The 22,223-nt window shown below is 50.8% G+C and overlaps 1 long non-coding RNA gene across 2 annotated transcripts in view; it reads right to left on the reverse strand.

Annotated features, from left to right (window-relative positions):
- Positions 1-815: 815 nt before the first annotated feature.
- Positions 816-22,223, reverse strand: part of LOC133754331 (uncharacterized) — a 28,271-nt gene continuing 6,863 nt past the window's right edge. Inside the window, exons 2-3 of one of the 2 annotated variants that reach the window (XR_009865206.1) lie at positions 7,608-7,663; positions 816-1,011 (exon numbers count right to left, since the gene is read on the reverse strand). This is a non-coding gene — a long non-coding RNA (uncharacterized LOC133754331). Of the gene's footprint in view, positions 1,012-3,939; positions 4,538-7,607; positions 7,664-22,223 lie in introns of those variants that run through there. The other variant, XR_009865207.1, reaches the window with a different exon arrangement.

Raw genomic sequence — 22,223 nt, forward strand, 5'->3', positions numbered from 1 at the left:
TGCATTATATCCCGGGAAGGAATATTAACCGTCATCCTCACTGTGGAGGTGGATAAATCTGAAAAGCAATTGAGACCGGGCTGAGATGCTGACTACGGGTTGTGCAGAGATTGATGGCTTACAGGAGCTTCTCCATTTGGGCCCAGTCAGCCTGGTGGGATGGGAGTACAGGTGCTGTTGCAACCCCCACCACAAAGGAGGAGCCCGAGGGATGTTGAGGCTGTGGGCAGGGACTGGAAGCTGATGGAGCCAGCACCGAGACCCAGGTCTTCTGCAGGGTTGCCCTTGCTGGTTGGGGACTTCAGCAGTGGACACGAAGGTGGACGCAGGGCACGGAGCTTTGCTGGGAATTGTGACGTCTCTGTTTTCCTGTGTCCCAGGTTACCACACCACCGTCTTTGGTGTTGTCAGTGACTGCCTCCTGGACCACCTCCCGGGAATAAAGACCAGTGGTCATCCCTGCTTTGCCAAGACTGCAGATCAGCACCTCCCTGCCCAGGTACCTGGTGAGCGCAGGTGTCCAGCTACGGCAGGGAGCAGCCCTGTGGAGCCTTCCCTTGTGAGGTGCACAGGCTCTGCATGCGTCCAGAATTTGCAGGCCCAGAATCTGCAGGAGGGGGCCTTGAGAGTCTGCCGTAGTCATGTGTTTTGTCCAGAGCAAATTAGAGCAGTCAGGATCTCCCATACCAAGGCTAGGACCGAATGTGAAATTATTCTTCCAAAAACAGTCAGGATCTTAGGGCATCTAAGAAAATCACTCTTCTCTTTGACAGAATTATTTTATTTTATTTTTTAAAGAAATGTTTATTTATTTTGAAAGAGTCACAAAGAGAGGGAGAGACATACAGAGTGAGTGAGAGCTCTTTCATCCTTTGGTTCACTCTCCAGGTGGCCGCAATGGGGAGCGTTGGGTCAGGTCGAAGCCAGGAACCACAAACTTCATTTGGGTCTCCCATGTAGGTGTGGGGATCCAAACACATGGGCTGCTTTTCACAGGCCATGAGCCAGGAGCTTGATTGGAGTAGAGCAGAGAGAACCCGAACTGGCAGCCATATGGGATTGTTTTATTTTGGTTTAAGATTTTCAGCATCACAGGGAAGTGTAAAGGAGAAAGGGAAGTAGGTATCGGGAGGCCTGGAGCCAGTCACCGTAAATGCTTGGAGGTGCTTCCTGCCACTTTAGAAAACACTTGTCTGAACACGGAATCATAGATGAGTTTTTGTGAAATCACATTAATAAGCCTTTCCTCACACTTTCACAGAGTCTTAAAAAACTTGTTTTTAGTTGCTTTAAAAAAGGACACCCTGAGGATATCTCAGGATTGCATAACCGCTCTTTCCTTGCTGTTGGATTTGGGGAGTTCTCATTGTTGCCTTCAGGGGTGACACTTCTTGGACATCGTTTGGCTATTTTTATCAGATGTGTCTGGGATTTTCTGAAAGGTTTTAAGCTCGTTTGTGTGTTTCATGCATGTTTGTTGCCTGCTAGGCAGCAGGCCGGGTGCCAGAGCTGAAACCGTGGGCCCAGCATTCTGGGGCTTGGTGCTCAAGAAGGCTGTGTTCAGTGGGTGAGATGGAGAAGGCAGAACCAGCATGGGCACTGCCCTCGGGACCTAACTGGGGGCCATGAGGAGCTGGGAGCAGGAGTTAGCCACGCGCAGTGGGCAGCTGGGAGCATTTGTCAGAGGTGGAGAAAGCATCGGGTGATTGGGGAATGCAATGAAATGCAGGAAACATGAGTTCTAAAGCAGATCTCAGACCTGATTTTGAGAGCTCAGAGCACCAGCCTCTGAAAAGAAAGCTGGTAAGAGTTTTCACAACCTTGGATTAGCCAAAGAGTTCTTTGACATGTCACCAAAAGCAAGATCCACAAAAGAAAACACTGATAAATTGGGCTTCATCAAAATTAAAAATGGCTGTGCTTCCAGAAACACCGACAACTCACAGGCTGGAAGGAAATATTTGTACATTATGTCTCTGGTAAGGAGCTGCTACTTAACACCCAAACTCAGTACTAAGAAGGCAAACAACTCAATTAGAAAGGTTGACAGAAGAATGGGCTAGCTCTCTCCCTATGGAAGACTTCCCAGGAGCTAACGAGCAACCTGGAAGGGTGTGCGGCATCATCAGTCTTTCTGGAGCTGGTACCGTGTGAGGTTCCTGCTCACAGCTGCCAAGGTGGCTGTTGTCAGAAGACAGGCAGTAGCCATGTGCGGTGCTGGAGAAGCCTGCGCCCTCGCCATGTGGGTGCCACCTCCATGCCACCCTGTCCATTTCTACAAATGTTGAACGAATGTTGACCATGTGACTCAGAAATTCGATGTCTAACCAAGGCTGAGGAAAGCACACAGTGACTCAGAAACTTGTATATGAATGCTCACAGCTGCATTTTTTGTAATAGTCCAGAAAGCGGGCAGAACTTGGATGCCCATTGCCTGGCAAATGGCTGAACAAAATGTGGCACATTTGTACCTGGGCTGCCGCTGAGCAAGACAGGCAAGCAGGGCCCTGACATGGGAACCAACTATGGCCCATTTACACCTGGGGTGCAGCTGAGCAGTAGAGACGCACTGAGGCATGCTCCCGACACATGCTCCAGCAGGGGCACCGAAGGCCAGGATGGCTGCCTGTTGTCTCTTACTGAAAAAATGGTAAAAGACATATATTTCAAAAGACCCCCTCTTTCTCTGGACTGGGAATTGTGGTGTAGTGGGTAAAGCTGCTGCCTGCAACACTGGCATCCCATATGGGTGTTGGTTTGTGTCCCAGCTGCTTTACTTCTAATCCAGCTCCCTGCTATGGCCTGGGAAAGCAGCAACAGATGACCCAAGTGCTTGGGCCCCTGCACCTGTGTGGGAGCCCCAGAAGAAGCTCCTGGCTCCTGGCTTTGGTCTGGCCCAGCCCTGGCCTTTGCAACCATTTGGGAAGTGAGCCAGTGGATGGAAGTGCTCTCTCTCTCTCTCTCTCTCTCTGTAATTCTTCAAATAAATAAATAAATATATAAATAGTTTTTTCAAGTGACTCTTGATTAATTAAGTGTTGATTGTAACTAACCTGCTATAAAGTTCCCTGTGACTGGTGGAATCCACTCACCAGCATCTGTGGACGCCACCTTGTGCTCCAGGACCCTGACCTAGGCCATGACCCTTTAGAAGAGCTCCCTGTCGGGGGGATGGGGGGCTTAGGGGGTTGGTGTGATCATCAGGATTTGCTGACTGCTCCTGTAATATGAGAACCAGAGGAGGGGATGCCGACCCTGTCTTGTGGGGTTCAGGAAGGCTCCATAGAATGTGTGGGATTTACAAAGCATGGTCAAACACAAACCATAAGGAAGGGAGTGAAATGTGACTTAGAACAACAGGATGGGGCAGATGCAGAGCCCTGGAGAGGCAGCTCCCCAGAGACAGAAAGGAGCTCAGCACGTGGCACAGTGGGCACAGGCCTCCCTGTGGGTTGGGCATGCAAAGGAGCAGAACCCTGTGGGCACTGGGGGGGCCACAGAGCCTGGCAGGAGGACTGAGGCTGGGCCCGTGGCCTGATGGCTCATGTGTGGGCATAATGGGGCTGTGCCTGCCTTCCAGTCTCTTTTTTTAAAGATTGATTTATTTTTATTTGAAAGGCAGAGTTACAGAGAGACACACATACACATGCACCGAGAGAGAGAGAGAGAGAGAGAGAGAGAGACATCTCATCTGCAGGTTCACTCCCCAAATGGCCACAAAGGCCAGGTTGAAACCAGGAACCAGGAGCTTCATTTTGGTCTCCTATGTGGGTGGCAGGAGTTCAGATACTTGGACCATCTTCCAATGTTTTTCCAGGTGTATTAGCAGGGAGCTGGATTGGAAATGGAGTAGCTGGGACTTGAACCGGCAGCCATTAAGGGATACTAGTGTTGCATGCAGCGACTTAACCTGCTATGCCACAACACCAGCCCCTGCATTCCACACCTTGAGAGATGCTGCACCAGGCCAGGCACCAAGCAAGCAGCCACCGAACACACAGGGGTCACTCTGTCCTGGGCTCGGGCAGTCACTGATGAGATGCTTTTGTGTGCCACACAGGAGGTTCAGGGTTGAGATGCTTATCAGTCTGTTCAGTGCATTCTTAATAAATACCTATTAGACACTAGGTGTCTAGCTAGGAGCTGATAGCAAACAGACAGAAACACCGTTCCTGCCTTGGGAAGGCTCTGGGGCCAGCGCAGGGCTGAGGAGGACAGGATAGGATACAGGTTAGAAACAAATCCTCGGGCTGAATTTGATCTGGCAGTCTTTCTCTCTTTCTCTTTTCTTGCTTCTCTTCTCCTTTTTTTTTAAGATTTTATTTATTTATTTGAGAGGTAGAGTTACAGATAGTGAGAGGAAGAGACAGAGAGAAAGGTCTTTCTCCCGCTGGTTCACTCCCCAGATGGCCGCAATGGCTGGAGCTGCGCAATTCCGAAGCCAGGAGCTAGGAGCTTCTTTCCAGTCTCCCATGTGGGTGCAGGGGCCCAAGCACTTGGGCCATCTTCTGCCGCTTTCCCAGGCCATAGCAGACAGCTGGATTGGAAGAGGAGCAGACGGGACTAGAACTGGTGCCCCTATGGTATGCCGGTGCCGCAGGTGGAGGATTAACCTACTGCACCACAGCACCGGACTGCATGTCTCTTCTCTTTTTTTAAAGATTTATTTGAAACGTAGAGTGACAGAGAAAGGAAAATATCTTCTGGCTATTGGTTCAGTCCCCAAATGGCCACAACAGCCAGAGCTGGGCTAGGCCAGAGCCAAGAGCCTAGAACTCCATTCAGGTCTCCCATGTGGGTGGCAGGGGCCCAAACCCTTGGCTCATCCTCTGCTGCTTTCCCAGGCACATTAGCAGGGAGCTGGAGCAGAAGCAGAGCAGCTGGGACTCGAACTGGCACTCCAATATGGGATGCCATTGTCCCAAGCAGTGGCTTCACCCACTGCACTACGGTGCTGGGCCTCGGCAAGGTCTTTAGAGCAGACTCCCACCCTCCCTGCACTGTGGGTCAGGCCTCAGCCCCGCAGAGAAGCACCCAATCCTGCCCCAGGCTAGAACCAGCACACTCACCTGCCAGAGAATGGGCCGGCCCAGCCCACAGAACCTCATCTCCCAGGAAACACAAGGCGTGGTGTGTCCCCAGCTGGCTGTTCCAACCCTCTCTGGGAGAGACAGTCTGCCTCCTCCCTTGCTTTTTACGTGACACAGCTTGATCTACACCTGGCATCCTGCAGAAGGCGTGTCGTGCCAAAAAGCCCAGATGCCAAGACGAGAGGGGAGGTGCGGGTGGCAAAGGCCTGCTACCATCTCTCGGCTGAGAGGGCTGGCAGCTCGCTATTGGCTTTTCTCTTTTGTTTCTCTAACCCAACAAAAGCCAACAAAAGAGACAGAGCAAGTGCATCCTCTTTTCCAGAGGGCTTGAAACCGCTTTAAGTACCTTCCAAGGTTAGACCTGGGTAGAGTTACAAGCAGCCTCCGTTTTCCCTTACTTTGAGCACTTTTCAGAAGACTGATGTGAAATGCTCTCTGGTGACCAGGATAGCAACAATTAGGGGAGTCCTGTTACAAGGAGGGCGGGGGGAGGGGGAGGGATATCCCGGGTTGGGGGAGAAGAAAAAGCATCTCAGTGAGTTCCCTCCTGCCCTGCTTCTTGGTGTCCCAGCGAATTTCTGGACGCAGATGAACAGGCTGCTGCTGTTCAAGGGCCCAAGGCCCAGGCAGGCCTGCGCGATTCGCTCTGGCTTGGGGGCTGGTCTGTGCCTCTGGCCTGTGTTCACTCCTATGCTAGCTTCTCGGCCTGAGAGTCCCCGGGAAGGGCTCTGCAGGAAGTCAGATACCTGCTTCTGCCTCCAGGAAGGCAGACCTTCCCACAAGGGACTGGGAGAGTCTACTCTGGCCCAGCCTCTGGATTGTCCACTTGGGCCACTATTTGGATCTTTCCAGCAGCATTAAAGTTCCAAAATGATCTCCCTGCCCTCAACCTGCATTGGCTGTTCTGGCTACAGTCAAGAAAGGAGACAACAGGAGGGCGAGAGTCACTGCCAAGGGCACCAGGCACTTCGCAGTCCAACCCCGAGGTCCCTCCCCAGAGCTGCCTGGGAGGCAATGGCGAGGAAAGCGGAACCAAGAGATAGAAAGAGAAGGAACAAGTCTTGCTGCCACCTTTGCCTTGTCAATCACTGGGAAGAGGTCACTGCACAATGAAAACGGTATGTGGATGTGGATGAATTTCAGGTCTGGTGGGTGGACATTTATGATGGGCCACTAAGGCTCAAATTCACACCCCCAATAGCCTGGGACTTTTTGAAAGGGCCCTTTGGGGACGGCGCTGTGGCACAGCAGCTGAAGCCACCACCTGCAGTGCTGGCATCCCGTATGTGCGCTGGTTCGAGTCCCAGCTGCTCCACTTCCAACCCAGTTCTCTGCTTATGGCCTGAGAAAGCAGTGGAAGATGGCCCAAGTCCTTGGGCCCCTGCACCCACATGGGAGACCCGGAGGAAACTCCTGGTTCCTGGCTTTGGATAAGCACAGCTTCAGCTGTTGGAGCCATCTGGGGAGTGAACCGAGATGGAAGACCTCTCCCCCCCCCCCCCAACCCTCTCTCTCTTTCTCTCTGCCTCTCTGTAACTCTGCCTTTCAAATAAATAAATCTTTACAAAAAAAAAAAAAAGGCACTTTAACAACCTGTGGGTCCTGACTCTTAACGCTCAGCTCAGTGGCATCCGACTTTGACCACGCTGTTTCCTTGGCCTGGAAAACTCCCCTTTGAGGGGCAGCCTACACACCCCTGTTTCTGTCAGCCTTGCTTGACATTGCTGGCAGAGCGCAGTGCCCGGATTTGTGCATCCTTCCGTGATGGCACTTCTCACACTGATTCTAACCATCCTGCTACACCTCTCCTCCAACTCCAGCCCTTAGTTCCAGTCCCCAGGGGGCCTGGCCCCGGAGCAGGCATACTCAGCGGGCGAGGTTTCAAGAATGGCCACTACATTCTGTCCTCTTTCCCATCAGGAGAGGAGGCCTGCTTCCCCAGCCCTTGCATCAGGGCTGACCTTGCAATGTGAAGCTTAGCTAAGCAGCCAGAGGTGACACTGTGCCAGCCACGGGCCTGGGCCTCAGAAGCGGCTGCCGCCCTCAGTACACCTCTGAAACACGGCCATGTGGCCACCCCTGGCCAGCTTGCTGCAGGATGAGAGAACACGTGCAGGGGCACGGAGGCACCCCAACTGACAGTCGGTCAAGTGCATGTGCGTGGGTGAGCTGCAGCTGAGCTCTGCAGAGCCAGACTTCCAGGAGGACCAGCCAGGGAAACCCAAAGTGCTGACGCACAGAACTGGAAGCCATGTTCCGTGGCTGTTGTTTTAAGTCACTACAAATTGGGAGTGGTTTCTCACAGAGGCGAAGCTTACTGAGACACTCAGTGAGAGATTGTTAGGACAAGCGACACTAGGTTGGTAAGCTATCTACTACCATCAGGTCTGGGATTCCAACTCGTGACTCAAGGGACAAAAAGAGTGGGAGACCCAGGAATATCTGCTCACCACCCTGCTCCCCTGGGTGCTTTCAAACGGGGTGCCGCCCACCAGCCCTCACCAGGGACTCATTTACCTTCTTTTTCTCCTGGGAGCAGGACCGGCCTCTCTCAGCCTTTCGCAGGCTCTGACCTGTAGCGGTTCAAAAGCAGAACCAGAGATGAAGACTGTGCGGCCACCGTTAGTTTATGATCATGAAAGCTTTTTATTTGCAAACTGAATAGACGAGACCAATCATAATCAAATGATTTTAAGAAAATGCAGCCTATTATTATAATGGGGAAATGGCACACTCTGGAAATGGGCCATCAGCAGGGAAAGTGGTAATTCGCACACTCATGTGATTCGACTATAATGAACCAACCTGCAGCCCTTTAATCTGGAACATCATCTGCACTCGGAAAGGGCCCACGGACTGTAGTTTTCCCAGCTGAATTACGTTTCTATTAAATTGTTTGGAATTACACAAAACGCCTTCCGCAAAAATGCCTTCCACCATGTGCATACACATAACCTTTGATGAGTGCGTACGGAGGCGCTGCCCCGCCTCCGTGCTGGTGCGGGCGCGAATGAGCGGTCGTCACCGGCAGTCTGCGTAATGGGCAATTTCTGAGACAATTGGTGCCTTTCTCGGAAAACTCAGAAGACTAACATTTGAAGGTAGCGAGCATAAATTCAATGGCCAGATATCATCATGTTTAAATAGGCTGTTCCCAATGCAGTTTTCCCAACTGTTACGGAGGGGTCCATTATACACAGGATTCCTGGGTGGAAAATTGATGGCCAGCCTTGGTTTTAAAATACGACACAAGAGTCACTTGCTTGTCATCAGTGCATCTCCCAAACTGCCACACCATGTGTCCCGCCGGGTCAGCGCACTCAGAAGGCAGAGACAGCTTAATGAGAGTCAACAGGTAGGGACCAAGACCCAAGGCAGATGTTCATCTCTGGATGTGGTCACTTACAGGGGGCTACATATGAGCGAGGGGCAAGGCGAAGGCATGGCTTATGACCAAGCTCAAGGGATGAGCGTTCTCCAAGAGACCCAAGGATGGGCCTCTAGAAATGGCCAAACTCTGGAGCCGAATTAGAAAAGGATTCAAAAGGGGCCAACATTGTGGCACAGCAAGTAAAGCTGCCGCCTGCAGTGCTGGCATCTCATATGGGTGTTGGTTTGAGTCCTTGCTGCTCCACTTCCCCTCCAGCTCCCTGTTAATGCGCCTAGGAAAGCAGCAGAAGATGGTCCAAGTCCTCAGGTCCCTGCACCCATATGGGAGGCACCCATGAAGTTTCTGGCTCTTGGTTTTGGCCTGGACCAGCCTTGGCCATTGAGGCCATTTGGGGAGTGAACCAGTGAATGCAAGATCTCTCTCTGTAACTCTGACTTTCAAATAAATAAATAAATAAATAAACAAACCTTAAAAAAAAAAGATTCAGAAAAGATGCAGCTGGAGAATTTAGAAAGCATGAGGTAAACAGTATGATGGTGTGGTAGACACCTGTTGGGTTATCTGCTCAGCTCCTAGTGACAATGTAAACAGACCTCTTCTCTCGCCCTCGACTCCCTAGACACAGGATGGGGTCTCCTGGGCAGCTATCCCTGTGTGTGAGCCCACACTCCAAACCTGACCCAAATGCAGCTGATCAGAATCCCAGCCCAGGAATTTGGACTTGGTTCTGAGAGAGAGAGAGAGAGAGAGAGAGAGAGAGGCAGGGCAGGCTCGTGGGGAATTTTGATGCTGTGAGCAGCCACTGGCCTCCCGCCTCGGGGCAGATTAGCAGAGAAGGCCAGGATGCTGGCACAGAACGGGGTCATCTGAAACGGATGGCATGCCTGCCTTTGTGTCTCACAGCACCCACTGGAAACTATTTTCTCTCTGTATGCATTTTCTTTTCTCTTAAGACAAAGAGCCTAGGATCTGGGGAGGAAAAGAGCCCAGGAGGACGTGCCATGGTGGTGGGGGAGTTTGTATATGGGGACGGTGTACATGGGGGCGCTCTGAACATTCTGTTCCATTTTGCTGAAAGTTCTAAAACACAGTCCATCAATTAAGTACACACACACATACACACACACAAAACAGAAATAAATAAATTTTTTTAAAAAAGAGGCCAGGATTTAGGGCCCAGAAGATCTGGTAGTTGTATTTGATCATGACCTACCAACGCCTGCTGCTCATGGGCAGGAGCTAGTATGGCCAGCTCCCAGAACCCCCTGGCTACACCTGCTCTGGCTGTCAGCCCCAGGATTCCGAGGGGGTCCTCAGGCTAGCCATATATAGGCCATACGATGCAGAGCCAGGAGCCAGAGATAGGCCTGAGCTGGCAGAGACAAAGTGGGCTGGAGGCCAGGGTGGCTAGTGGCCCAGAGAGTTCCAGCAGTGCTGAGGGGCAAGCAAGACACCGGCAGGGCCCAGAGCAAGGGCAGAGAGTGGGAAGGACACAGCCAGTCCAAGCAAGAACGTGGCCACGCCTGCAGTCTGGCCGATGCCCTTGCTTTCCTGATCACACCAGCTCCAAGGAATACAGTCCTGGACGAAGCTGACTCCCTGTGGGACCTTGGATAAGTCACAGGATCTTGTAGGGCCATAGATTCCTTCTATTTTCTTTTTCAAATGAGAGTTGGGCTGAATCATCTCTAGGTTTGCTTTTCATCTCTAAAATTCTATTACACCAATAAAGAACAGTAAAAAAAAAATTAAGGTGGTCCATAAAAACAGAATATTACTACAAAGAAACAGAGCTTAACTACTGAAATTTGAACGCAAATCTCTCCACTGGAGTTCATTAGAAGCTTCTTTACTCATGAAATTGGAAAATAATTCGCTTACTTTCCAATGAAGATAATTCGCTCTAATTATGAGCATTTGTTACCTAACCACCCTGGAAGACAGGTTGGCCCAGTCCCCACACCCCTGAGCCTCTCTGCTCCAGGTAGCTAGACGCTGCATCCAGGTTACACTACGCCTGTCTGTTGCACTTAGCTTCTTTGAGTATCTTCCTACCTTCTATCTCATTTATTCTCACAACAATTCAGGCAGGGAAGTGGAAGAAGGTGACATTAATATCAATATATGCCGCTTGCAAAATTAAGGGGTGTTCCTCTGCATTTTGCAAGGTGACCTGCCTGCTTGGGCTGGGAAGCAATAAATAAGATCGAATGTAAATGATACGTGCGTACTATACTTTCCAGAATAGATGTATGCCTGCAGGAAAAGAGAACGAACAAAATAAAGTGACTGCATGGAATCTTTGTAAATATAATCCTATTCTCCCACGTACGGTTTTAGAAGGGTTTTATCTGCACTCAGAATTTCCTTTCAATGGTCCCAAGACTGTGATGCGTCAGTTTTACTTTCTGTAGATACAGGTAATAAGCACTGCTTCCATTTAGAGGGGAGTCACATCGTCCTCGGAGGACTTTCAGAAGTCATCAGGCGAGGGAAAAATCAGTGTCAAAATTACCTTTGAAAAAGAGCCTTCACCTCCCGAAAAGTACAGCCTTCGGGATACAGCTTTTTATAGCCCTTGCTGTGATGAATGTGCATGTGTAATTTTGGTGCATATGGAAATGTATAGTACATGATAGAAATACATATGCAAGCTATAATTTTATGGTATTCTTAATTAAACTATTCATACTGTAACTACTCCATCTTCCCTGTTCGGGTGGGAGGAGAGTGATGAGGGTGCAGGCAAGGGCCCAGCACCAAGTTCACAGAAGTTGAATGCCTGGCGGATGCAGCTTCAACATACTGGGCACCTACTCTGCGGCCAGCACCTATGCAGAGGCATCATCTCCTGCGTCTTTACCACCACTCCTTTAGACCAGCACTCAGCACACTTACTCTGTAAAGGACTGGATAGAAAATATTCTTGACTGTGAAGGCTATAAGGATATAAGGTCTCTGATGCAACTCCTCAGCTCTGCCACCGTAGCCCAAAAGCAGCCACAGGCAACATGTAAACAAACGGGTGTGGCTGTGTTCTAATACAACTTCACTTATAAGAGCAAGCAGCAAATCAGATGTGGCCCAAGGGCTGTGGCTGGCCGACTCTTGTTTTAGATGCACAGCTCTGTTCTCATGGGTACAAAGCAAAGAGGGAGAGAATCAAGCTGAGGGCCAGTGATTGAACTGCTTGTAGAAGGTCACAGAAATGCAGATTCAGGGCTCAGCATGCGGCTAACTGCCGTCATTACCATCATTATGTTAGCCTCATCACCACCGCCATCATCACCACCACCGCCATCACCATGGGAGTTCACTTTTAGTCTGGATCTACAGTGGGCCAGGCACCCGGGCTCCAGGCTGAGCAATACATCAACTCATTGACTCCCCACAGCTACCCTGTGAAACAGGCACTCTTCTCTATTCTACTTGTCAGAGGCACACAGTGAGTCCAAAGAGCTCAGGACACTTACCCGGTGTCACACAGCTGGCGAGCGGAGGAGCTTCCCTTTCCATCTGGGCAATTCGGCCCGAGCCTGCACTGCGAACCACCACAGACTAGACTTCTCTCAGCCTGGTCCTGAGACCAGTGCAAGAACGAAGTCAGTCGCAACAGTTCACGGGGAGAGGGAGCCCGTGGGAAGGAACTCTGCTGGGCTGCACCTTTTGACTGTGCTTTGATTCCCCGAGCAGTTAATAAGGGGGGTTGAGGAAAATGACTCCCCAGCGGAGTTGGAGTCCCCTTCCAGCCAGATGGTGCCCTGAGGAGCCCTAGAAGACAGCAAGGTGCCTGCCGGCGCCAAGGCTCAATAGGCTAATCCTCCGCCTTGCGGCACACCGGGTTCTAGTCCCGATCGGGGCGCTAGATTCTGTCCCGGTTGCCCCTCTTCCTGTCCAGCTCTCTGCTGTGGCCAGGGAGTGCAGTGGAGGATGGCCCAAGTGCTTGGGCCCTGCACCTGCATGGGAGACCAGGAAAAGCACCTGGCTCCTGCCATCGGATCAGCGGGTGCGCTGGCCGCAGCGCGCCAGCCGCGGCGGCCATTGGAGGGTGAACCAACGGCAAAGGAAGACCTTTCTCTCTGTCTCTCTCTCTCTCACTGTCCACTCTGCCTGTCAAAAATAAAATAAAATAAAAATAAAGAAGACACCAAGGTGCCTGCAAAGCCAAATGCGGAGAGGTGGGCTTGACATTACACACTGGCTCCCACCGTGGCAGCAAAGGCTGGACTTGGGAGAACAAAGGTGGCTCAGAGGAAATCCTATAGGCAAAGAAAGCCTAGGCTGGAACCTTCCGGTCACAAAGAACATGCTTCTCTCCAGTGGGGTGACAATGCTGCCACTGGGTTACCAAAACGCGAGGCAACTTAGTCCTTTTGTTGGCCACATTGGAGGGCTCCTGCTGCACTCACCTGATATATCTATGAAATTTAATTTACATGACACACATCCCATGGAGGGACTGCTTTCTCTCACCTAGATGGATTGGTAAAAATCCAGAGATTTGCCAGTATATTCTTGGCAAGGTCTGGTGGAGCACAAAATGGCCCAGCCCTGTGGAGGGTATCTTGGCAACACTGTCAAAAGCACAAATGCATTTTCCCTTTGAGCCAGCTAAACTGCTACCAGGAATGTGCTGTGAAGAAACACCTCCACAAACGGGAAGACGCACATGCACAAGGTGTTCACGGCAGCATAATTTGCAATAGCAAAGACAGAACAAACCAGAAATCCATCCCCGTAGGGAACTGCTGAATAAATATGGTGAATCCACACAATGGCACGGGAGCTCGTGAAGCTGGAAGAAAAACCAAGCAAGCTCCTTATAGTCTACCACATATAAATCCTTAAGAGATGGCCATATTTTAAATGAAGAAAAGAGGGGGCCAGAAAGTATATGGGGCATGCACCTCTTTTCCAAGAAACCGGGTGAGGAAGACTATATACTCGTATTGATTTTATTTGTATAAACAATTACCCGGGAAGTGACTTCTCCATGTAGACTTTAATATTATTTAAATTTTTGAATGACTTATTTGGATCTATTTCCTATTCCATAAACTCAAACTTAAAATATTACACAGCCAAAAGCTGATGCTGTGGTTTGGATAAGGTTTGAGCATCCTTCCCTTCCCCAAGATCATGGTTCCCAGGGTGGCAGCATTGGATGATGGTGTAGATCTTTGGGAGCTGGAGCCTAGTAGAAAATCCTTAGGGCAACTGGGAGTGTGCTATAAAAAGGGGTTTAGGTGTTTCTCATGGAACACCCCCACGTGGGCTCCTAATTCCTCTCTTGCCACATGATTCACCTACACACACCTGCCTCTAAAATTTGCCAAAGGGCACAATAGAGGGTGGGTGTCCTCACCAGAGCCTGCACCATGCTGCTTAGACCACCAAAACTGTGACCTAACTAAACCTCTTTTCTATATAAAGTTAGCATGCCCCAGGTGTTCTGTTACAGTGATGAAAAACTCTAATACAGCTGAACTCAATTTTAAAAAAAAGATAATAAGAGGTGCTGTAGACCCCAGAGCGGGTGGGCAGCCTGGCACAGGGAAATGGAGTGGCTTCCCTGAACCCCAGGACACTGCAGCTTGCCAGAAAGAGAAAACCTTATTTTTGGAGGACAAATTGCCTTCTTTTAAGAGATCAATCTATAATGTGTGAGAGATAAGAACAAAATGATGGCAAAATACAGTTTCTGGAAATTGAAACAACCGTTTCTTCGCTAAGCCAATCGGCTACTGGTGAGGGTCATGTTCTTACGAAATGGCTGGAAAAGATGAAAAAGGAAAAAAGGAACAAAGACAAAGGGCAAAAAAAAAAAGTCAAGATCTGTCCAAATGGGCTTTCTGGAAATCGTGATTTCACCTGGGTCAGGTTTCATGATTGCTTCGTGTGCACCTGCCACTGCAGGGTCCTTTCCTGGGTCACAGCTCCTGGGCTTTCCTACCTGTTTGTGGCAACAACAAAGCCACAAGGCTCGGAGAGGCAAAGCAACTTGCTCAAGGTCACAGAGCAAGGAACGGGAAGAACACGGGTTTACCCTGTGCTCAGGACACTCACTACACCCTGCTTCCTGTCTGCACACCAAGTTCATGAACAAAAGCAGCCCTGGACCCACTGCCCTTACTACCCGCACCCTAGCACGTCCTCAGCTCCAGCCCAACTTCCTGCAAGCTCCCTGAAACTGAGATTCTGGCACTTACTGAGACTCACGTCTGTAGCCGCCAGACAGAAGTGGCAGGGTGGGAACAGGACTGCCTGGAGAGGAGGCAGCTGCCCACCCTATCCAGGGAATAACTGGTTAGTTTCAGCTGCCAGCTTCCCCCTGACAAAACAGACTTGGTCTTGGTGAATTCAATTCTTCTAAATAAATTGTAAATCCAGTCTTCTGAGAAAGCTTCTAATGTTATTTATTTGCTTAGATAATTATTTATTTAAATGGCAGCGTGACAGAGAGAGAGAGAGAGAGAAGGAGAGATAGAAAGGAAGAGAGGGATCTTCCATGTGCTGGTTCACTACCCAAATGTCCACAACAGCCAGGCTGGATCAGACTGAAGCCAGAAGCCTGGAACTCCACCTGGATCTCATGTGTGAATGGCAGGGGCTCAAGCACTTGGCCATCTTCTCCTGCTTCCCTGGACATTAGTAGGGAGCTAGACAGGAAGTGAAGCAATCGGGACTTGAACTGTGGACCACATGGGATGTCAGCGTCACAGGTGGCGGTTTAACCCACTGTGTCCCAACGTTGGTAGAGGCTTCTCGTGTTTAATGTGGACAAATAATTTTAAAAAATTTAAAGCTCAACAAATAGGCTTCTCATTTTCAATCTAGTAGGCAGTTAAGACAAAAGATTAGAAAATATCCCACTTTTCAAAACCATGACAGCCGGCCCTCGATATCTGCAGGTTCTGCATCCACTGATTTAATGAACCTTGGGCTGAAAATACTGATGGGGCTGATGCTTGGCATAGCAGTTAGGATGCTCACCTCCCACACTGGATTGACAGGTTTCAGTCTTGGCTCCAGCTACTGATCCAGTTTCCTGCTAATGTACACCCTGGAAGGCAGCAGATGATGGCCCGAATACTTGGGTTCTCTACCACCCACATGGCAGAGGCTGGAGTTCCTGGCTCCTGGCTTCAGCCTGGCATTTGGGGAGTGAACGAGTGGATGAACAATCTATATCTGTCTCTCTGTCTCCTAAATTAAATGAAAATAAATGTTAAAATATGCAGATGAAAACTACATCTGTACTGAACATGCAGCCTTTCTAGTCTTGGTATTAACCACTATTCACACAGCATCTACACATAGGAGGTAATGGAAGTCGCCTGCAGGTGATTTAAAGCGTAGGAGATGTGTTTAGGTGGTCTGCTAGCACAGCACCAGGGTATATAAGGCACTTGGCCATCCTTGAATTGTGGCATAGGGAAGGGGGAAGCCTTAGCACCAGTCCCCCGCGGATAACAGGAAATGACTAATTTTTTTTATGTTTATTTTATTTTCATCTAGGCACAATGAGGAAGTCAGATGGACAAAAACAATCTTAGATCTTCCATCCGCTGGTTCACTCGCCAAATGTCCACAACATCCAGGGCCGGGACAGGCCAAGCCAGGATCCAGGAACTCCATCTGGGTCTCCCATGTAGAAGGCAGGGGCCCCAGTACTTGGACCACCACCTGCTGCCTCCCAGGATGCATTAACAGGAAGCTGGATAGGAAGCAGACTAGCTGGGACTTGAATCGGACACTCCAATATGGGACGCAGGTGTTGGAGGCAGCGGCTTATCCCTCTTCCCCACAACTCCGGGAATAACTGTATTTATTAAACCTGGATGCCCTGGGCCTCTTCTGAGGGCACCTCCTTAACCTCCTTAAGGCCATCCCATGAAAAGAACAGAAGTCTGCTGGACAGAGGGCAGGGCTGTTGGAACACTGGCTCTGCCGCACAACCTTTCCCTTCACTGCCGACGTGCGCCTCCCGGCTGGTTCCGAGCCCAAAGTTCCATTCCTTCTGCTGAAAGCCTGAAACAATATCCCTGTCACTCTTCCTTTGCATTTTCGCTGTAACCAGAATTCCCAGGGCCCGGTTTACTGCCAAATTACCTGAGATAAACAAGTCATGCTAAGATCCTTTTTCCCTTTCCAAACCCAAACAGCAGCTGGCAGCTAGAAACGGTTATTTATAACCTGTGCACCGCGCCTCGCACTTGCTTCGTTGAGGAATGCTTAGCCGGGCATTCTTGGGCCGGCTTCGTAATTGGATGAGAGCCTGGGGAAGACGTCGTGTGGCTGGGGACTCATTCCCTGCCTGGGAGTCCTCTAAGACCCAACACTGGAGTCTGCTGTCTGGGTTAAGACAGCGCATGTCAAACACTTAGAACAGGGCTCTACGTAGTGCAGGTGCTCAGCTGCTCATCCCCTCCTCCAGAAACGACCATTAGAGGCTCTCCGTGAGTTCTAGGCAACTTGGGCTCCCAAATATATCCTGAGGGTGTCCATTCTCCCACTCTCCAAGCCCCCAGCATCCCTCCTTGGAATTTTTCACTGGGCATCTAGTAGGTCTCCAGCAGCCATAGCACAGTAAGACCGTACCACTTGCTGGCTTGACTCTCCAACGCTTCCCTCTGTGAACACCCACACAGCTTGCCCTGGCTGCCCAGGCTCAGCATGGCCTAGCCCGGGGCACAATCCAGACTTCTCCTCTCCTTCCTCGAGGGCACGCTCCTGTAGCCCCACCTGCCCATCTTCGGCCCCTTCCACCCAAGATTCCTCCCCGCCTCCCGGCCCTGGCCTTCTCCTTTCCCTTGTTCAGGAGCCCTCGCTTCCCTCGGTCTCAGCAATCAGATCCAAGCTAGAGGGACTCGGTTCCTTGCAGCGAACTCGTCCTTCCGACTTTCATCTTCTGCACAGCACTTATCTGATCTCTTTCCTATTAATGTGTCTGTGGTCTGTCTCCCCCACTAAATATCAGCGCTGCAAAATCGGAGGCAGCTGCCTGAATTTATCATCACTGAATGGCCCACACCCGGAAGAGTGCTTGGACAGGTGCAGGCACGAATGGGTGAATGGTGGGGTTTCTGAACGGACGCTGCGGAAAGGGCCGGAGGGCGGGCCTAGGAGCTGCAACAGAGACTGCATGCTCTCTCACGGTGTGCCCTCCTGCCCCTTTCCCCCTGCTCCCTCTGGGATGTGGAAACAAAATATGACAGAGGAAGTCTAATACCCCCTTGGAGATAATTGGAAAGTATTGATTTCTTTCTGTTTGAAACGGTAAAGATAAGTAAATGTCACACTTCTGTAATCGAGTCAGTGGCTTATGGGACAACTGCTTCCCAGGCGGAAATGTATTTCCGTCTGCTTCTGTATCCATCACACAAGCACCTAAACCCATGCCTGCGCCGCACTCCAAACCAGCCCCGTCCACCCACCCCAGCTCCCCACAGGATACAAGTGAGGACTGTGGGTTTGTGAAAATGGGTGTGGACGAGGGGCTTCATGAAAAACTCACGTTCTCCGTTAGGTCCATTTCCTCACAAGCTTTCTGTAGCCCCCATGTGTACACAGATACAAATTAAAGTGCCTTTTTGCCCCCACCACCACAGTGATCTGTCAAACTGCCTTGAGTAATATGGGATATAGTCATGAGATCTCCCAGAATCCTAAGGGAAAAGATGTGTTCCTGCCCCGCCGATGTTCACTGTGTGCCTACTGAGCGCCAGTACCCCTCCAAGGGCTTCAGACAGATGATGTCCTGTGATCCTTACAGCTGCCCATAGGAGGCTCCTTTTGACAACCTCCACTTGCAGTGGAAGGGCCTAGACATTGAGAGAGGGCGTGACTGACCCCTGAGGCCACAGAGCTGGGCAGAGGAGTCAGAATGCAAACCATCCACAAGCTCCACCCTTTCCTCTCCAGCACCAGGAGGGCTAGGGCTGGGCAGCAAGCCCGCGGAGAGAGGGAGAGAAGGATCAACTCATCTGCTGTCCTGGTTTTTCAGTTTCCTTCCTCAGGCCTAAAAATGAAACTTCCATGTGCAGGGAAGCCAGGGGCAGAGCCTTGCACAGCACAGGCCCCTGGTGGGGGGGTTGGGGGGGGGAGAACAGCGTGGAAGGCACTAGACTGAAACTGATCAGGGCCTTGTGTCCACAGCCCAGGCTGCCCATGGGCAGCTACTCAACTCCCCTGGGCCTGAGCCTCTGCATCTGCCACATGACAGTGTTCAGACTTGCTCCAAAGTCCCTTACTGACTGAATCCAGCCCACACACATCTGTCTGGTCTCCATGTCAAAAAAAAAAATTAATTTTTTCAGCCAACATTTAAAACTTGGACTATCTCACATTTTAAAATCTGGAGATCTGGATTTTCTTGAAAAATCAAAAGATCTGGCAGTGCAAGGCCTGCCTTCCTGCCTGGCACTCGTCACAGGGAACCGAGAGTGGCAGCCCACCAGCTGGCATGGTGCTCTCTGATTCCCAACCCTAGCTCTTCTGGGTTGTCTCCCTGCCACCAAAGTCAAGTCCAGGGTGCCATTTACCAGCAAGTCTGAGAGGTGCCCCCCAAAGAGAAGATGAAAGTGAAGATCCATGTGTCCACATCTTCAGCACAAATGAGTCCCACCATCACTGTCACCATCACCATCATCACCACCATCACTGTCACCATCACCATCATCACTATCATTGTCACCATCACCATTATCACTACTATTACCACCATCACCATCACTATCACTATTATCACTACCATCACCATCACCATTATCATCACCATCACCACAGCTAACACTAACTGTGCCAGGCCCAAACCTAAGGGCTTTGTATCTATTGACACATTTCATGCTCTAATTACACATGAAAAAAATGGAAGAGGCCACATGCTTCAAGAAATGAGCAGACAACAGATTTCTTTATGAGACTGAATAATATTCCTAGATATGCGAAGTATATTAGGTGTTGGAAGAAAACCAACAGAAGCAGCATAATGACATTAACCCTGCCATGGCTGTCATTCATATACAACCTGGCCCTGTAGGCCTCTACATTGTGATTGTGATCCCTGCAGGGGTCTTCAGGGTTCTGAGAGACCTTGGGGGCCCCAGAATGGGAGCCTGACCATAACTATCAAGTCCTTTACAGGGTGAAGACCAAAATCCAGGAGGCAGGAACACAATTTGGGTCTCCCATGGGGGTGGCAGGGACCCAAGTGCTTGAGCCACCGCCTGCTGTCTCCCAGAGTATGTGACAGCAGGAAGCTGGGATCAAACCAAGGTACACTAATATGGGACATGGGTGTGTTCCTACATCTAGGTAGCCTGGGCCTGTTAGAAGAGGGAACACACAGAGAATGCATGGCAAGTGCAGAGAGTTTAGCAAAGCGCTGTAGTCTCTGCAGGTGGGCAATTTCCTGCCAGATTGCATTCACCCACAGCTTTCCCATCTCTGAAGATGATTAAGTCTGGGAATCCATCAGCTAAGGGTGGTCAAGGTCACAGCGGGTTCCAAAGTGAGGCAGGAGCTGGGAGTGAAAGTTAACTTCATGGGGATTGGAAACAGGGGGAGGGTAAGAATTCCCCCTGGAAAGTAGGGGGAGAGGCTGTGGGTTCAGTAAAGGCAGCTGAGCCAGACTGTGGTACTAGGACAGGTTCCAAGTGTTCAAAGGACAGTATCTAGGGGACCCTGGCTGTCTACTGGAAACAAAGGGAGCAGCAAAGGTCTCCAGAAGCGTGGGCCTTTTTTAAAATTTATTTTTATTTATTTATTTATTTTTTGACAGGCAGAGTGGACAGTGAGAGAGAGAGACAGAGAGAAAGTCTTCCTTTTCCATTGGTTCACCCCCCAATGGCCACTGCGGCCAGCGCACCGCGCTGATCCGAAGCCAGGAGCCAGGTGCTTCTCCTGGTCTCCCATGTGGGTGCAGGGCCCAAGGACTTGGGCCATCCTCCACTGCACTCCCGGGCCACAACAGAGAGCGGAACTGGAAGAAGGGCAACCGGGACAGAATCCAGCGCCCCGACCAGGACTAGAACCCGGGGTGCCGGCGCCGCAGGTGGAGGATTAACCTATTGAGCCACAGGGCTGGCCAGCGTGGGCCTTTTTTCTGTGTGCTGTCATGAGCCTGGCCAGCCAGGTGCTAGGGGACCAGCTGGTACAGCCCTTTCCTGGCTACCATGTCGACCCAGTGAACACGTGCCAGGCTGTGTGCCAGATGTCAGGCATACAAAAGAACAAGAGCGGGCCCTGACCCTCAAAGAGGGAACAGGGCATGGAGTCCAATTCTAGGGGATCCTGCCATCAGGGAGGGGACGCAGGTCACTGTAATCTGTAGCCAGGGGGTGGGGCGGTGGCAGGGGGAGTGACTTCAAGGAAGGACCCAGCTTGCAGATAACACAGCCTGGGCAAGGTGTGGAGGTGGGAAAGGATGTAGTGTGCTCAAGAAGTGGCTTCAGGGGCCTATGGGGAAGCCAGTATGCTTATGCAGGAAGTGAGCACCTGCTGACTGGCACCACGAGCCACAAGGAGTCAAACCATCAGCCTGTTTCCAAGGTCAAAGGAGTGAGCCCTGTTCAGCCCTGGGGGATCAGGTCTGGGTGACAATGCTGGCACGGCAGGGCCAGTTGCTTAGGAGGAGGAGCTTGGAGCTATTTAGAGAGCACTTTATCAAAGAATGAGGAAGTATGGCTACTGACATATTCAGGGCCAGCGTTCTGCTTTCTTGTTTGCTTTTCTGAAAGGCAGAGGGACAGAGAGCTCCCACCTACCGGTTCACTCCCCAGATGCCAGGAACACAATCCAGGTCTCCCACGGGGGTGGCAGGGACCCAATTACTTGAGCCATCACCTGCTGCCTCCCAGGGTCTGCATTAGCTGGAAGCTGGAATTGGTAGCTGAAGTCAGGAATCAAACTCAGGTACTCTGATATGGGACATGGGCATCCTAACTGCTACACTAAGTGCCCACTCACCAAAGCACCTTGTTTATCAGGAGACACAAGAGTTCAGATTTTTATAAGCACTATTTCTGACTCTGGGAAGATACACCTTTGGGCCCAGGGCAGTCTGGTATAAAACTTCTGGGCTTGAAGCAGGTGTCTAAAGAGGAGGCTGAAGAGGAACTGCTTCCCCACAGCAGTCTCCAGGGAAAGGTGCTATGTCCACAGGGCAAGTGTTCAGACTGCAAGGGTGAGGCTGTTCAAAACCCCATGGGGCATCAGCAGCCGCACTTTCTCACTCTTTGATAAAGTGCTCTCTAAACAGCTCCAAGCTCCTCCTCCTAACCAACTCCACTGCTCCTTGTAAGGCCTCCCCTACTTGGAAACAGAGGAGTGGTCCCAGGGCCAGACCCTGCAGGAGCCAAGGCAAGTCAAGGAGTTCATTCAGCAGCCTGCGGGGCAAGCCATGCCCATGGGCACAGCCTCCAGGGAGTGAGAAACTGGCCTTTGATGACATACTCCAGAGTGCACACTTGTCTGGGTGGAGCCCTGGCTCTGCATCCACTAGCTAACCGTGTGGTGTGAAATGGGCACAATCACGGTACCATACTGAGCTGTTTCAAGAATGCAACTCACATTCTCTATGGCAGCAGTCAGCAGGTTTATCTTGCAAAGGGCCAGCCAGCAAACATTCTGGCCCCGTGGGCCAGACGGTCTCTGTCACCACAGTCACCTCGGCCAACATGCCGTGAAAACAGCCATAGACACGAGATGCCAGTGGGTACAGCTTTATTTACAAATAAAGG

This window comes from Lepus europaeus, assembly GCF_033115175.1.
Source record: "Lepus europaeus isolate LE1 chromosome 21 unlocalized genomic scaffold, mLepTim1.pri SUPER_21_unloc_3, whole genome shotgun sequence".
NCBI lineage: Eukaryota > Metazoa > Chordata > Mammalia > Lagomorpha > Leporidae > Lepus > Lepus europaeus.